Raw genomic sequence first — 18,551 nt, 5'->3', positions numbered from 1 at the left:
GGCTCCGCGGGCTCCGCGACCGTCTCCCGGGCCCGCCCCGCGCCCCTCTCGGGCTTCCCGTTGGCCCTCCGGCTTGGCGGCTCCTCCATCCTCACCCCCGCGGGAGGGGGTCCTGCTGCCCGACGCCGTCGCTCCGCGCCGGGCTCCAGGGGGACCTTCTCCCCGACGAGCGGTCCCGTCCGCGTTGGGTGGGTGGGTCGGCCGCCCTCCTCATTTAGTCGCCTCCCCCCATCTTCCTCATTTCGACCCACTTTTTCCTTTAAAAGTTTTTAACCGTCTGGGAAGATGACCCGATAGCCTGGCATAGAGAGTTACAAAGAAAGGCCAGATCTCGAGGCCAGTGAATGTTGTTCATCTTGATGAGGAAATGAAGTCCCCCGGAGACTGGAAGGATTTGAGAGAGTTTGACTCCTTGGCCCGTGGAACGCTTGCAAAATAGAGGAATGGTGCCTAGGATGGCAAATGATTATTCGTCTAAATCAGTCTCTTTCTGGCTATAGTAAATCTTTATTTAGCCTCCGAACTTTTGAGGCGGAGCGTAAATTTCCTAGATCTAGTGAAAGAATTGAGAAGTGCTCGTTTTTTAAAAAATAATGCCTTATGAATGTAAGATAACGTGAAATGGCATGAGAGAGGCTAAGTGACTTATTCTTTTATTCATTGTTAGCTTAAGTTACTCACTGAAGAATCCGTATTGTACAAGCCCTTTGTTTTATTTAGAAAGGAATAAAATGGGAAAAAAAGCTCTTTAAACTTCTCAGATTTCTTGGACTCTCCATTGTGGCTACTACTGAACAACCCTTATAATTCTTTTTTTAAAAAATATATATTTTATTGATTTTTTACAGAGAGGAAGGGAGAGAGAGAGTTAGAAACATCGATGAGAGAGAAACATCGATCAACTGCCTCCTACTGGGGATGTGCCCACAACCAAGGTACATGCCCTTGACCGGAATGGAACCTGGGACCTTTCAGTCCGCAGGCCGACGCTCTATCCACTGAGCCAAACCGGTTACGGCCCCTTATAATTCTTGATATATTCTATAAAATTTAGTCTGTGCCAGTCTCAGTTCTCCCTCCTTTTTTCCTGGGGCAAGGGGGAGAAACTGTCCTAAAGAACACATGGTGCCGGAGTTTGTAAGCGCAAACTGCAGAATCGTAGTGGTGGTAGTGGAGGTAGTGGAGCAAGTTGTCATGGCTGATTCTCCTGAATCTTTCCCTAGAGTTGGATAATTTGTTGAGCCTCAAAGTTGTAAACGCGGCACTCTGATAAAAATGGTAGCTTGTCCTTTCTGATTGCCAAGGGGACCCTTTTTATGAACATGAAATTGAGCAATGTCAGTTTGTGTCAGCTGTGCTGGGTGCTTGCAAGTTACTAAAGTACAAACGGTCCTTGCCCTTTTGGAATTCTACACTAAAAATCTTTTAACATGTGAGTTATAATTGGCTTGACATATTTGTTTACACATCGTTCTCCCTCATGACACATCATATGTTTTCTCCTCTGCTGTAGATTTTATGACCTCTTAATGAATTTCTCAAATTTAGTGTAGAATTAAAAAGAAAGGAGATATTGAAAAATTCTTTTAAAAAAATTCTTTTTAAAAGAAAGATATTTTTATGTTTGATTGTATGGGTTAGTTCATTCGTTTGTTGCTAGACTTCACTTTTCCACAAGCAAGCATTGGATGTTGTTAGAGATGGTTGCCTCTCAATTCTGAAGAGAGAATTGGACTGCTGAACCCCAATCAAGGTCTCCCCGCTGCCTTTGGCAAAATAATTTGAAGCATTGTGTGGAAAGACATTACTGACCCACAAACACTCAAAATCTCTCACTCTTCCACTCTCATGGAACCTATTTTCTTTCACCCTCGTTATGAACCCCGCTTTGTCTCTCTGTTCATCGAATGAACCCATTCGTCTACTGCTGGTTTCATTTGCTTCCATATATTACCAGGATTCCATGGTGATCAGCTTTTACTAAATCCTTACTGATGCCCCGGGGGTTACTTTCTGTAGGTTTACCTTTCCTCTCCCCAATCCTGAATAAGCCTCATCACTAGCTATGTTAGTTTGACCCCTGACATCCTGAAGAATGCAAGAGACAGTTATATAAGGACATTAGTTTTCAATTTGTGCTCTGCTCTCTGATGGATCGTTAGTGTTGATTGTGTTCCTTTTTGTCTCATTTCATAAAGGCTTCTAGAGCAAATAACTTGATCTCTTCCTTTACTGAGAGAATCTCAACCATCTGAGATATACTCCCTTCTACTTGCCTTTCTCCCATTTTAGTCTCATTTCCTTACTTACCCATATCTCTGAGGAAGAAATGCCCTTCCTTTTTTCAAGAGCAACCTCTTCCAGATATGTCTATGATCATCCCTCCCCTCTTTCTTTCTCTAGAACTGTCCATTATCATTCCAATCTCTTCCTCCCTCGGCTACATACATGCTGATATCTTTTCCAGGGCTGCCAAATGCAATGCTGTGCGCCACACAATTCAAGGAAGCTAGTCTGAATCTTGAGCCTCCTGTACCACTGATATTTCATTCTTTAAAGATTCATTCTTTCATCCACTAACCTGATATACTAGAAAGATCATTGACTTTTCAGCCATGTAGATCTGGGTTTTGAAAGCTGTTAAAACCACTTAGTGGCTACATGGCTGGGCAAGTTACTACTCAGACTCTATTCTTTATCTATAAAGTAGAATGTTATACTTACCTCACAGGGTTGTAATTAAAGGAGTTTAATGCATGTTACATGTCCATCCAAGTGTTTGGTACATGATGGAGTTCTTAGTAAATAAATATATCAGCCTTCCCTTTGCACTCTGACTTCCTTCACTATTTCAGCACTGATACTACTATTGAAAAGTCATTTATGACCTCCTAATCACCAAATCTAATGTTCTTTGCTCAGTCCTCCTTGGTTTCCTAGACCATTTCTGAAATATACCTTATAGGAATAAAATGATCTGATATCTTGGTTCTTCTGCATTGTAGTTCCTAATTCTTCTACTTTTGAAAGTTTCTTCACCTTTTCTGAACTGTTTTGACTTTGCTCTTCCCCTTAAATATACCTCTTCCCTACCCTACATCAGTTAGGATGCAAACTGGGTTTAAAAACAAAAGAAATGGATTGGCTCATGTAATTGGGAAAAGTACAGATAAAATTGGCTTAAAGAATAGTTTGTTCATAGGCTTATGTCATCAGGGCTGAGATTCCATTTTTTGCTATTCTCTCAGTTTGGTCCACCTATTTGGACTTCATGCTCAGACAGGCTACCCTCCTAGGAAAAAGATGGCTATCAGCAATGTTCATATTATTATAGCCTTCTTTATTTACTTCCAAAGGGAGAGAGAAGGCTTCTCTTCTACACTTTTCCCAGAAATGTTAAACTCTATTAAATAAACGAAGGAGATCATGCTGCCATATCTGTCACAATATCTTTGTCAGGAGGGATGAAATTATTCTAATTGGCCTAGCCAGTGGTTGAATTCCATCTAAATGAGGGTGAGGTGGAATGGACAGTATTCTCAAGGGTCTCTGTGCTTTTCATTAGGTTCTCTTGGTGACCTTACCCTTTTTTTTTTTCTTTTTTAATTGATTTTTAGAGAAAGGAAGAGGTAGAAAGGAGAGGGGGGAGGGAGAGAGAGAGAGATGTGACAGAGAAGCATCGATTGGTCATTTCCCATAAGCACTCCAACGAGGGATCTAACCTGGGCCCTGACCAGGAATTGAATCTGCCACCTTTTTGTGTAGGTAACAATGATGCTCCAACCATCTGAGTCACACTGGCTAGGGGCTGTATCATTTTTTTAATGCTATAAATTATTATTTTTGTGTGGATGATTCTCAGTTCTGTAACTCTGCTTCCCACTTTCACTGCTTCATGTAGATCTCTATCTTACATGTGCCATTGTAAGCTTAAGCCATAATAAACTGAATCAACTTGATTTTCACTAACCTACCCTTACCTAGTGTGCTTACATGTGCATAGGTGTATATGTATTCCTCTTCCTCCTAATTTCTCTTTTCTTGCCATCTTTTCTCTCAGCCACCCAGTCTTGAAACTTTATAGTAATCTTGGTTCTTCTCCCACTTTCAATCAGTGTCAGATTGTTGGGGTCCAACCCCAGCAGGTCCAGGGGTTCCCAAAGGTGTGGACAGAGTGGGCAAAGAAGGAATGACATGGAGACAGCGTTCAGTTGATCAGCAGCCTAGCCAGGTTCTCTAGCCAGGATCTCCAGCCAGGTTCTGTGTTTTATTGTCTTGTTACATCTGTATTTATACCAGTTGATTTGAATCCTGTCAATTTCTATTCCAAAGGTTAGGGCGTTTCTTATCTCCATTCCAGGGAGTAAAGATTATGTAGCTTAAGGTGATTGTTCGTAGTTAAAGTGATTAACTACCCGCCTGGCATTTAGTTAAGGGGTTTTATTCCCTCCCTAACTTCAGGGAAAAATCCCTACCTGGGGAAACAACCTTTCTCAGAGAGGTGACCTTGGTTAAAACACATAGCACCAAGAAGGTGAGCAAACATATTAAGAACAGTATGCCATATACTCCAGGTCCCTTGAAACATATGCTGTGCAGATGTTTCTTCCCTGCAGCGACTGTGTCAAGCAGCAAGGATGGACTGGCTTCCGGCATCAGATCTTAAATACATCTTGTATTAGTTTGGCCCCAGGTTATATAATACCCAACTAACAGTGATTTAAACAGTATCTCACATTTTAAAAAAGTCCAAGGTTGGAGGATTTTATGGTTAGTCAAGTGAACTGTTTAATGTTATCAAGAATCCAGGTCCTTTCCATCTGTATCCTTAGTGTGCTGACTTCTGTGCTCAGTCTTGTCCTCTCGTGCTCTTTCTGCTCCATGTATCAGATTCTCACACAGCCATCAAAAGCAGGGGGAAGTTTGCCTTCCCATCTCTCTCTTTTTTTTTAAATATACTTTATTGATTTTTTACAGAGAGGAAGGGAGAGAGATAGAGAGTTAGAACCATCGATGAGAGAGAAACATCGATCAGCTGCCTCCTGCACATCTCCTACTGGGAATGTGCCCGCAACCAAGGTACATGCCCTTGACCGGAATCGAACCTGGGACCTTTCAGTCCACAGGCCGATACTCTATCCACTGAGCCAAACCAGTTTCGGCTGCTCTCCCATCTCTTGATTAGGCAGGTAAGCTGAAAATGATATATCTTGGAGATCTAATTATTTTTAAAGTTATATTATTTTAAATACTAAATATAATTAGAAATTATCTCATCTCTAAAAATTAGCATATCATACATTTTTATAATTTAGATATTAGGGAATAATTTACCTGATAAATATCATATTGAGATAAAAATTGAAATTTTAAAAAGTACAGTTTGAAGTAATTACTTTTTATATTTAGGATACATTAAGTTTGTAATTATTTGCTTCAGTTCTTGTAATATGCCCACTATTAAAGTTTTATGTAGTCATTAAAGAAAATTCAGGAAATGCAATGAAAAGTACATATCACATCCATAAGCTCATCATATAAAGAAAACCAATATAGTTTTCCACTACTCCCTCCCTTCTGCTCTCATTTTCTCTCTTTTTCTGTGCTTAGGCTTTTTTCTCCTCCCTTTTATGTGTCTACTTTTTTTTAACATTAGGTTATATACATTTCTTAGAATACTTTGTAAATCTTATTTTTTTTTTAAAGTATATTTTATTGATTTTTTACAGAGAGGAAGGGAGAGGGATAGAGAGAGTTAGAAACATCGATGAGAGAGAAACATTGATCAGCTGCCTCCTGCACAATCCCCACTGGGTATGTGCCCGCAACCAAGGTACATGCCCTTGACCAGAATCGAACCTGGGACCCTTGAGTCCGCAGGCCGACACTCTATCCACTGAGCCAAACCGGCTAGGGCTGTAAATCTTATTTTTATTGACTGTATAGTATTCCCATTGAAGGAATTATTTTTCTTAACAAGTCCTTGTAGTTGGTTATTTAGTTGTTTCCCGTTTTTTAAATCATGTATGCAATGAACATCTTAGTGCATTTTTAATTTTTTCCCCTCTTTATTTTGACCTTTTCTTTAAGATAGGTTCATTGACAATGGAGTTACTGGATGATAGTATACAAACATTTTTAAAGTTCATAAGGTATGTTGTCAGATTGCACAATGTTTTATAGGCCCAATATATGTTAATTGGTTTGAAATTAATCCTAATGGGGTAATTGGTTTGAAATTAATCCTAATGGGGCAAAAATTAGGACCTACACAATGGCCGCGCTTGAGTGATATATAAGTATTGCTTAAACATATATTCCAAATAATACATAGAACACATGAAGTCATTACCTGAATCAAGAAATGGAACACTGACATCCACCATCCCAGAGCTGTTCTCCCTGTCTTTTTTCCTGACCTCAAAGAGAAAGCTTTAACATTTTACTCCAAGTTTGTTTGCTGAGGTTTGTTAAAAATTTGTTTTGTTTTTGTTAAAACCTTTATATTAAAGAAGTTCCCTTCTATACCTAGTTTACTAAGAATTTTGTTTTTTGTTCTGTTTGTTTGAATTTAATGCTTTTCGGGGACAGCTTTCATGATCATATAAATTTTCTCCTTTAGTGTTAATGTATTGAATTATATTTCAGTTTAAATGTTAAACACAACCCGATTCTTGGGATAAACCTAATTTGGTTTTACTGTATTAACCTTTTATATATTGTTAGGTTCAGCTTGTAAATATTTTGTGATTTTTTACATAAGTGTTCATGAGTGAGATGGCCTATATATTGTCCTTATCAGGATTTGAAATCAACATTTTGCTCGCTTTATAAAATGAGCTGACCTTATTTTCTATTCTGGAAGAGTTTATGTATGATTGAAATTATTTCTTCCTTAACTGTTTGTTAGAATCTGGCAGAGAAACCATTTGTTAGAATGAAGTTGTTTATATTAAATACTCTGATATCCTTTTAAGGGCTGCAGGAAAATAAATTCCATTCTCATGTCTGATAGTACATTCTCTTTTCTTTTATCAGTCTCACCAGAAATTAGTAGTCTTTCAAAAGAACCAAATTTTGAATCTTGATGATTCTTTTTATTGTATGCTTGTTTTCTATTGCATTGATTTGTTCTCTTTATTTCTTTTACTTTTTGGGCTTACTGTTTTGTTCTTTTGCTAACTTCTTGTAGTTCACTACTGTTCAACATTTTCAACATTTAAATTATTTTTTTTTTAATTGAATGTATTGGGGGACATTAGTTCACATTGCTAAGCATTTCCCTATTAAGCACTGTTTTAGTTAGTTATAATACTCAAAGAAAACCAATATAGTTTTCCACTACTCCCACTATGTGGTGTTTTTATAATTCATGTTATGAAATATTTTCTAATTTTAATTAGTTTCTACTTTGACTTTTGTATTAGTTTGGAAATTTATATTATATCTCTTAATTTCTAAACATGGAGATTTTCTAGTTATTTTTAAATTTGTTATTGATTTTTAATATTACAGTGTAATCAGAGAACACATTCTATTTTTCAAAGGTCTGTGATTTCAGACCTTCAAAATTTGAGATCCTCGCTATGTCCCAGTATATTGCCTTTTTTTCTCTCTGCAGTTATTGAGTGCAATATTCTATATTCTTTAGGTCATGTTTGTTAATCCTGTATTTAAAATATTAAGTATCATTAGTGATCTTTTCTTATATCAATCAATTACAGTAAAGGGTGTGTTAAATCTCCCATCATGATTGTGGATTTGATAATGGATTTTACTATTTCCCCTTGTAGTTCTCTCAACTTTTGCTTTAGATATTTGAGAGTAAACTAGTTATTAGAAATGTGTAATAGTTACATCTTCTTATTGACTTACCAGTATGAAGTGTTCCTCTTTTATTCTGATAGTGCTTTTTCTATTAAGGCAGTGGTTCTCAACCTGTGGGTCGCGACCCCTTTGCGGGTCAAACGACCCTTTCACAGGGGTCGCCTAAATGCATCCTGCATATCAGATATTTACATTACGATTCATAACAGTAGCAAAATTACAGTTATGAAGTAGCAACGAAAATAGTTTTATGGTTGGGGGTCTCCACAACATGAGGAACTGTATTAAAGGGTCGCGGCATTAGGAAGGTTGAGAACCACTGTAAGGGCTGCTTTGAGTGGGATTGATATGACAGTACCAGCTTTCTTTTTATTGTTTGCAATGTAGATTTTTTTCCATTCTTTTACATCCAACCTTTCTGTATTCTTGTGTTTTAGTTGTGTCTCCTGTGTGACATGGTTGGATTTAAATCTCCCATCTTATGTACTTTATATCTGCCCTAATAATTGTTCCCTTTTCTCTCCTTTCTTGCCATTAGATGAGTTGGCTATTTTATTGTTCAGATTTCTCCCCATTATTATTTGGAAATTATGACCTCCTTTTCTCTTTTACTAGTTACCCTAGAAATTGCAATATGAGTCGTATAAAGTCTAATGTTAATCAATACCTTTATCCTCTTCCCAGATGATTCACTTTAATTTTAATTCTACTTACTTACAGTCCTACTTATATAATATTGTTGTGCATTTTTATTATTTTTTTAAAATATATTTTTATAGATTTCAGAGAGGAAGGGAGAGGGAGAGAGATAGAAACATCAATGATGAAAGAATCATTAATCATCTGCCTCCTGCCACACCCCCAACTGGGGATCAAGCCCGCAAACCAGGCATATGCTCCTTCTTGACTGGAATCAAACCCAGGACCCTTCAGTCCCACTGAGCCAAACTGGCTAGGGCGCATTGTGCATTTAATAATTGTTTTATTTTTCACTCATTATTGTTACTGTTTTATGCTGTCAATATTTAGTTTAGGTTAATGCATGTATTTATCATGTTCTTACGTTTCCTATGGTTTTCCACTTAGGATCATTTTATTTGATCTTGAAGAATCTGAAACATGCTCTTTAGAACTAAATCACTTTAGTCTGTTTACCTGAAAACATCTTTACCCCACTTTTGAAGGACATTTTTGCTAGGTACAGAATTCTAGGTTAGCAGTTACTTTACTTCAGAACATTTTGTGTTGGTGGTTACTTTATTTCAACACATTCCATTGCTCTTGAGACCTCAGGTCTTTATGTCTCTTTTTCCTTTTAAAATTATATATTATTTTTATTTGGCTGCTTTTAAGATTTTTATCTTTGTCTTTGATTTTTCTGTTGTTTTACTATGCTGTGGTTAGGCATTGGATTCTTTGGGCTTCATGAATGTGTGGATGGGTGTCTTTTGTGAATCCTGGAAATTTCTTAGCCATTATTTTTTCAAATATTTCTTTTACTCCATATTCTTCTGATCTTTTGGGACTCCAGTTTAGTATGTTAGACTGTCTTATTCAGTTTTTTACCCCATTTTTTTGTTCTTTTTCTTCTTTTCTGTCCCTCTAGTTTTCATTCTGGATAGTTTGGTCTAACCTATCTTCAAAGTTCAAAGTGTTTTCACCTAGGTCTACTAATCTGTTGTTAACCCATCCAGTACATTCTTAGGTTATTTTATCTTTTAGTACTATATTTTTATTTGTGTTTTTCCTTCATATCAACCATGCCACTTTTTATAGTTTTCAGTTCCAAGTACAAATAGTTAAGCTAAGCTGTCTTTTATCCCCTTGGATAATTCAAATATTGTCAAGTCTCTTGGTATGATTCTGTTTTCTGTTGTAGAAGTAATTTGATATATAAGATGAAGTTACTTTTTTCTCTAGAGAAGATTTTCATTTGCTATTGCCTAGGAATATAAGATCATCTTAATCCAATTTCAAATTTTTTACTTTTTTGGGTCACCTTCTGGTCCTTCTTACTCTTCTTGGGGTGCCTCTCTTTAGAGTCCCAGCCCAATGCCAAGGGTGTTTTTACTACAATCCTTATCATTGGTAGGTCCTAAGTTCTGACTTTTGTCTCCCACGCTTGCAAGAAAGGCAACAGATCACAAAAGTTCAGCTTCTTAAGTGCTGCTTCTTTGTTGGAAAACCCACAAAAGGCAAAATCTAAGCTCACCTTTCTGGGTTTCAAGTTTTAGTGGATTTGAGCTGGTAATTTATTCCTCACTATTTGGTAGTTATTTGATGTTTTAAAAAAGATTATTTTAATATTTTGTCTATCTTTTAAAATTGACTTCAGAATGATAGTTGGTCTGGATTGCCTAGTCTGCTATTTCTACAAGTGAAAGTCCAAGTTTTTTTTTTGACTAACTTGTTCAAGGAGGACTTTAACATTTCTACATTAGTCATTCCTTTGTGTTAAAGCTCTTTTGTAGTACAAATGAGATTCCTGGAAAATGTAAACATTAATCTATGTTTCCTTTTAATACTTACACATGTGTTATCGTATAAATTCCTATTACTTTGCAAAGTCCCAAGGGAAGGGGACAGAGGATATTTTATTTGACTGGCATAGACATAAATACTTGTAGTATGTAGGTAATGCATTGGTGTAGGAATTGTCCTTCAAGTGAACAAAGAGGATATAATGTGAACATTTTTGAAGTGGAGATATATGAAGAAGGAGGAGAATGCACTGAGCTGAGGAGGGACTGCAATCAAATTTGTTCTTTAGTATGTTTGAGTGGAAGTGGGTTGATTTCCAATAATAAATGTGACTGCTGTCTATATGCTATGTGAATGTTGTGTTTTTTTAATGTTGTTTGTATATCTCAGGGACAGAATATGATTTTTTAATCTTTTTACCCACATGTATTTAAAATGTGTATAATCCAGAGACAGAATCATCGATCAGACTGTCAAACCTCAGAGGGAAGGTAGGGGAGGGTGGGGCTAAGGGGGAGAGATCAACCAAAGGACTTGTATGCATGCATTTAAGCCTAACCAATGGACACAGACACCAGGAGGGTGAGGGCATGAGTGGGGGGAGGTAGAAGGGGGGGCAATGGTGGGATAAGGACATATATGTAATACCTTAATTAATAAAGAAAAAATATGTGTATAATTTGCATTTGATTTCTGAGATTAACTAATCTAGGTACTTGATATTTTAATGTTAAAGTGGTAGTAATTTTTATTTTTAAAAAACTCATTCTGTGTGCTCCTCTTTCTTAAATTCACAGGGTGCCATAAGCAGTTGGTGCTTTTTTGGTGACCTTATGTCACTGAAATCTTTAGTGCTAAAAATGTTATCCTTATGAATAGGTTTTATAAATTTGTACTACAAATTGTACCTTTGGGAACAATCTTATCGCTGTTTTAGGTTTTCAGTAAAGATCAAAGTTTAAAACATTAAACAAGACATGTTTTTTTAAAAAAAAACATAGGCAAGCATAAAATCTTGTTTTGAACATTTAGTTTTAAAAAATTAATCAGAATTTTTTTCCCCCATGGGAAGTATTATTGAAAACACCGGATGCCCCCTAACTGGAACTTTACCAGATTAGGGCATGTTAAGAATTTTTACAAATGTTTCCGTTACTTATATACAAATATTTGAATATTTTATTAATTGGGTAAAATGGTTGCCAAAGGTGATTTTGGTTTTATATTAACAACATAAAATTAATGAATAACTGTGTTGTCAAAAAAACAAAATAACACCATATAAAACAAAATTAAATTCCTTATAGAGTATAAAATTTAGTGTTTTTTCCTGCCATCATATTTTCTAGGTGAAAAAGTCTTTGGCCATTAAATGTAACTATAAATTAGTAGTAGTATGTGTATGAATTCAGATTATTTCTCCTCTTAAGTAGGGACTAGAGACTAGTCCTGTTAATTTTTGTGGACCTTTCTCTAATCATGTATCCCTTCTAATTTGAAACAACTTTGTTTTTCGTTGTCTATAAGTGGAAGTCTAACTTTTTTAACTTGATGGATAGATGGAAATACATCCCTGCCCTGAAAAACTCCTATACATCTTTCAAGACTCATTCTGTTGCTCCTTTCTCTCTGAAATCTTTCTTGATTACCTAGCTGGTAATTATCTAGTCTCTCATCCTTGGACACAACTGTCCTTGTATTAAAATTTTTGTTGTAAATGTTCTTGGTTCTCTACTAGATTGTAAGTTGATGTCTTATTCATCTTTATAACATTCTGCTTTCATATATTCAACAAAACGTATTGAATGCTTACTGTGCACTGTTCCAGGTGTGAAGGAAACAGCAGAGCACAAGAATCTAGATTTTTATTCCAATTTGGGAACAATGATGAGGGAGACAGAAAACTAAATAGATACAGAGTAGAGCCTTTCAGATCTTAAATGATTCCAGGACAAAACAAGCACAGTGTGACAGCAAGTTTAAGGATGTAAGGATGGTACCAGTGTTGATAAAGTGATTATGCAAGTTCTCTTTGAAGATGTGAAATGTCTGCCAAGATCTAAATGATACAATGGAGCAGTCATTTGCAGATTTAGGAGCAGAGTTCTTGAAGCTGAAGGAAAGGCAGTGAATAGACATAAGAAAGAGGAAAAGGAGGGAGAGGCAGGGGAGGAGAGTAGGAGTGAGAGCAGGAGCAAGATTACACAGTCTTAGAAATCAAGGTAAGGACATTTATTCTAGTTCATTGGGAAGCTAGTGAATTGTTTGAAGCTTTTAAGGGCTTGTTTGGGTCTACTCATGATAATCTCCCTATTTTAAAGTCAGCTAATTAATAGCCTTAATTACTCCTGCCAAATCCTTCTTACTTTGTAATGTAGCATATTCACTAGAGCAGTGGTTCTCAACCTTCCTAATGCCGCGACCCTTTAATACAGTTCCTCATGTTGTGGTGACCCCCAACCATAAAATTATTTTCATTGCTACTTCATAACTGTAATTTTGCTACTGTTATGAATCGTAATGTAAATATCTGATATGCAGGATGTATTTAGGCGACCCCTGTGAAAGGGTCGTTCGACCCCCAAAGGGGTTGGGACCCACAGGTTGAGAACCGCTGCACTAGAGTAACACCAGGGCATATTTAACTCAATATGTATTTAACGTATTTAGCATTCAGGGGCAGTAAAGCAGAATTATCTCAGAGTAGCCGTTATTGAGTTATTCATAATTTCTCTGATTTCTTTTGTATCTACTGATGTGCCCACTACCAGCCATTACCTTGTATTTGCCATGGCTCCAGACTCTCTTTCTCTTTCATTATTTAATTAAGTTAACATAAAAATGTCTCCTGCATTTAAAGAAATTTTGTTATAGATATGTTTCAGAGAACTCTTTAGTTATTTCACTGATAAAAATTTCTGTTAAAGAATATTTATTGTGGACTCCACATAGACATTTTGAAGGCTGTTTTTGATTTCACTTTTTCTAATGATTAATAATGCATTCATTCAATAAATATTTATTGAACATCTACTGCAGAGCCAGGTGCAGCAGTAATCATCAGGATGATAGTAATGGAACAAAGTAACTTTTTTTTAACTTTTAATTTTTTTAAATTTATCTTTATTGTTGAAACTATTACATATGTCCCCCCCTTTTTTTTTCCAATGACCTCTTCCATCCCGCACCTGCCCTTCCCAGGTCTTCAGCACACTATTGTTTGTGTCCATGGGCTATGCTTCTATGCATGTAAGTTCCCTGGTTAATCATTCCCCACCCACCCCCACCTTCCTTCTGAGATCCTTCCATGATTCCATGTCGCTATCCCGTTATGCATGTCAGGATGTCAGGTTCAGAAGTTTGTGTGTTTTTTTAAAGGTGGGTCGTATGTTCATATTTATACATTTACTTATGAACATTTACTAAAAATAGTCAAGATAATCATAATGAACCACAGATATTTGAAATCAGGGGCATGTTTGTCAGTGCCGTCTTACAATAGCCTTAAGATACAATTTATTTCTGTATTTATTTTTTATCAGAAAATATTTTTAATCTTACTGTATATGACAACATTTTTAAGTAGGGGTGGCAGGAGCTTTATTCTGAGATATGTAGAAACCTAGTGGCACAAATTAATGCTTGGGTGATCTTTGTTGTGTTCAAATTTGGCCCAGTATATTTTGATTGCATACATTTTTATATTTTTTTAAAAGCTGAACATATTTTAAAAATGAAATTCAAATCAAAGCTTTATGGAATCCCTGAGGAAAATGGTTTGAAAATCTTACTGAATAATTCAGTCGGCAAACATTGTAAAATGTAAAATTTTTATATTGGCTTGCTTTTTTAGATATGAATCATAGTGATTAATGAACATGTAGTGGTCATAGGTTTCTTTAAAATTTTGTCATTTGAATCACTACTATATACATATAGTAAAAACCATAACAAATATTTTGGCTACAAACTGGTTTACTAAATAATAGTTTGAATCATAGTCTGAATCAAGAATAATTAAAGATGTTTCTTAGGGTACTAAGACATTATTTTTAGGAGCTTCTACAGTGTATTCTTTGTTTTGAAGGGTCTTTTTCTCTCCAGAAAGGAAAGGGAACATTTTTAGGCTTTATGAATTTGTCACAAAGAGTCAGTGACTATATAAATAAGTCCTGTCCAATGAATCATGCACTTTGAGTAAGAGGATTTTGAAAGCCTTTGTAAAACTAAGTCATCCTGACAAATGGGATATTTAAGACAGGCGAAATTGATTCACATGTTTTCTTACTATAACAGAGTGGAAAGTTTGTCTAAATATATTTAAACTTTTAATATATAATTTTTCTAATTACTTAAATAATATGTGGTCAGTTCATTTGTTAATGCAACAAATATTTAGAGAGTATTTACTATTTATCAGGCATTATAATACAGAGACAAAGAAAAAATATTCAAAAGCATAAAGAAAAGTCAGAAATCACTCCATAATTTCAATTCCAAGGATAACTACTATGAACATCTTAATATATATATCTATGAGCATTTTGCTGTTTGTCTATTACTTTTCTAATATATTTTTTAATTTAATTTCTTTATTGTTTAAAGTATTACATAAGTCTCCTTTTCCCCCCATTGACCTCTCCCCAGCTGCTCCCACCCCCCAGTACATGCCCTCACCCCCCTACTGTCAGTGTCCATTGGTTATGCTCATATGCATGCATACAAGTTCTTTGGTTGTTCTCTTACCCCTCCCCTGCCTTCCCTTTGGTTGGACTGTCTGTTCCATGCTTCTATGACTGTGGCTCTATTTTTGTTAATCAGTTTATGTTGTTCATTATATTACACAAATGAGTGAGATCATATGATATTATCTTTCTCCGACTGGCTATTTCACTTACCATAATGCTTTCCAGGTCCAGGTCCATCCATGCTGTTGCAAATGGTAAGAATTCCTTCTTTTTTACAGCAGTGTAGTATTCCATTATGTAGATGTACCACAGGTTTTTAATCCACTCATCTGCTGATGGGCACTTAGGCTGTTTCCAAATCTTAGCTATTGTAAATTGTGCTGCTATGGACATAGGTGTGCATATATCCTTTCTGATTGGTGTTTCTGATTTCTTGGGATATATTCCTAGAAGTGGGATTACTGGGTCAAATGGAAGTTCCATTTTTAATTTTTTGAGGAAACTCCATAATGTTTTCCACAGTGGCTGCACCAGTCTGCATTCCCACCAGCAGTGCACAAGGGTTTCTTTTTCTCTGCATCCTCGCCAGCATTTGTCGTTTGTTGATTTGTTGATGATAGACATTCTGACAGGTGTGAGATGGTACCTCATTGTTGTTTTGATTTGCATCTCTTGGATGACTAGTGACTTTGAGCATGTTTTCATGTCTTTCGGCCTTCTGTATGTCCTCTCTTGAAAAGTGTCTATCTAGGTCCGTTGCCCATTTTTTGATTGGATTGTTTATCTTCCTTTTGTTAAGTTGTATGAGTTCCCTGTAAATTTTGGAGATTAAAACCTTACCGGAGATAACATTGACAAATATGTTCTCCCATGCAGTGGGCTTTCTTGTTGTTTTGTTGGTGGTTTCTTTTGCTGTGCAGAAGATTTTTATTTTGATGTAGTCCCATTTGTTTATTTTCTCCTTAGTTTCCATTGTCCTAGGAGCTGTATCGGTAAAGATATTGCTACGACATATGTCTGATATTTTACTGCCTATGGATTCTAAGATTTTTATGGTTTCCTGTCTTATGTTTAAGTCCTTTATCCATTTTGAGCTTATTTTTGTGAATGGTGTAAGTTGGTGGTCTAGTTTCATTTTTTTGCATGTATCTGTCCAATTTTCCCAACACCATTTATTAAAGAGACTGTCTTGACTCCATTGTATGCTCTTGCCTCCTTTGTCAAATATTAATTGAGCATAATGGCTTGGGTCGATTTCTGGGTTCTCTGTTCTGTTCCATTGGTCTATATGTCTGTTCTTGTGCCAGTACCAGGCAGTTTTGAGAACAGTGGCTTTGTAATATAGCTTGATAGCTGGTATCAACCTTGTTCTTCTTTCTCAGGATTTCTGCAGCTATTCGAGGTCTTTTTTTATTCCAGATGAATTTTTGGAGAGTTTGTTCTAGGTCTGTGAAATACGCCATTGGTATTTTAATGGGGATTGCATTGAATTTATAGATTGCTTTGGGTAGTATGGACATTTTAATGATATTGATTCTACCAATCCATGAACCTGGTATATTCTTCCTTTTGTTTATGTCTTCCTCTATCTCTTGTAGTTTTCTAAGTACAGGTCTTTTACCTCCTTAGTTAAGTTTGTTTCTAGGTATCTTAATTTTTTTGTTGCAGTGGTAAATGGTATTGTTTTTTTAGTTTCTCTTCCTGTTAGTTCATTATTGGTATATAAAAGAGCCATAGATTTCTGGGTGTTAATTTTGTATCCTGCTACATTGCCGAATTCATTTATTAAGTCTAGTTTTTTGATGGAGTCTTTAGGGTTTTCTATGTACAATATGTCATCTGAATAATGACAGTTTTACTTCTTTTCCAATTTGGATGCCTTCTTTTCTAATTTAAACAATTCTTAATAAATTGGAATTGCTCCAAATATACTTTGTAGATGTAAGAAACATCCAAATCTGAAGAGAATTTTGTGAATTTATTTGAGCCAAACTGATGACAGTTGCTGGTAAGCAAAATCTCAATGGATTGAGAATGGCAGTTTGGCAGCTTATTTTATACACAAGAATAAAAGGAGATGTAAGGAAGGTTACATGAAATCCATTGGTGGTAGATTAAGGATGCGGGCAAAAGCAAAGTGAGTGCAGGTGGAGGGGGGTCTCTGGGATTGGATAAAAAGACAAAATAGAGAAACACATACTTCTTTTGCATTGGTGGTTACAGGATACTTAATAATTAACATTTATAGCACACAGAGGTGATGTGCAGGGGAGGAAGATAACAATGAGGGGTTCTATGATCTCATGCTCTGGTGGTTGTGACTTGAGGGGTCTGGAAAATAGTACTTTGACCTTTCAAAGTCTGTTATCTTAGATGCAAAGAAACAAAAAATAGGCTCACTTAAGGGAAAGCTTGACCTTTGTCAAGGAAGCCATAAGCCTAAGATAAGACTACCAACTATCACCTGCTTTTAGTTAGGAATTTTTATGTTCAGACCATCCTGTGTGGTTACTTTTGGTCGCTGAGTTTGTAAGGATTACCATGCAGGCCTCCCCTGAGCTTGTGAGCCCTTTTTCATCCACAGCTGTTTAATAGTTGCTTTTTTTCATGCTATTAATTTAAAAAATTAAGAAAAGATTATAGTAAATATGTTTCATTTAAAGGCCTGAAGTTAAGTATCCTTTTAAATTTGAAATAGATCATGGAAACTGGCTATGTTTCCATGATCTATTTCAAATTTAAATCAGAATTTGAATCACACTTTAAATTTTTTACTATTTGGATTTTTATATTTCTAACTCATAAAAAATAGTAATTGAAGCTTTACGTGGTTAGATTTAAATGAAATATAGAATTTGCATTAAGTGTTCATTTAAATCTCAGATTTCTAGTAGCCAACAGTACTTACAGTGTTAGTGACTGCTCTAAATACTGCTTCATATATATTACTTTACCTATTCCATACTTCTACTTTTATTTTTGGAGAAGAAATGGAAGCACTGAGCCTTTAAATGACTAAAATCACAGAGCTAGTAAGTGGCAGAAGCAAAGATTTAACCCAAACAGTGACTCCTTGATTTGGCCATGTTGTCATCATAGCTTTTCTGGTAACTGTATTTTTAATTCAAACATAGTTTGAGTGATTTACCTAACAAATCAGTGGTTTGTAATGTAAAATTATTTATTATAATACATTCTTTTTTTATCTGTGCTGCAAATATGTAAATCTTAGCGAATGAGATGTAATTTATTACTCACCCACTTCCAGCATCTCATGCTAATCTTTCCAGCATGTGGACCTCCCCCACCCCATCTATTATGCACGTCCGCTTCCGTAAGCTTCGGTGGGTTGCCTGGGGTGGCGGGAGTGGGGGTAGGGGTGGTGAGCGCATACCCACAAGCTTTAGAGCAGGTTAGGGCTCAGCTGCTTGTGCAGCAGGGCGGGACCCTGTACCCTACTGCCCAATGTGGAGTGCGGGCTGCGGGTTGGGAAGCAGAGCGTGATGCAGCTGTGTATTCCGCTGGATGCGGACCAGGGCGCTCCCCATTCCCGTC

At 36.3% G+C, this 18,551-nt stretch overlaps 1 protein-coding gene across 6 annotated transcripts in view; it reads left to right on the top strand.

The window, feature by feature from the left end:
• APC (APC, WNT signaling pathway regulator) overlaps positions 1–18,551 on the top strand; it is a 104,393-nt gene that overhangs the window by 852 nt on the left and 84,990 nt on the right. The window lies entirely within an intron of this gene.

Source organism: Myotis lucifugus, unplaced genomic scaffold (assembly GCF_000147115.1).
Source record: "Myotis lucifugus unplaced genomic scaffold, Myoluc2.0 scaffold_0, whole genome shotgun sequence".
In the NCBI taxonomy this organism is placed as follows: domain Eukaryota; kingdom Metazoa; phylum Chordata; class Mammalia; order Chiroptera; family Vespertilionidae; genus Myotis; species Myotis lucifugus.
Note: the sequence above shows the minus strand (reverse complement) of the source record. Positions and strands in the feature narration are given on the sequence as shown.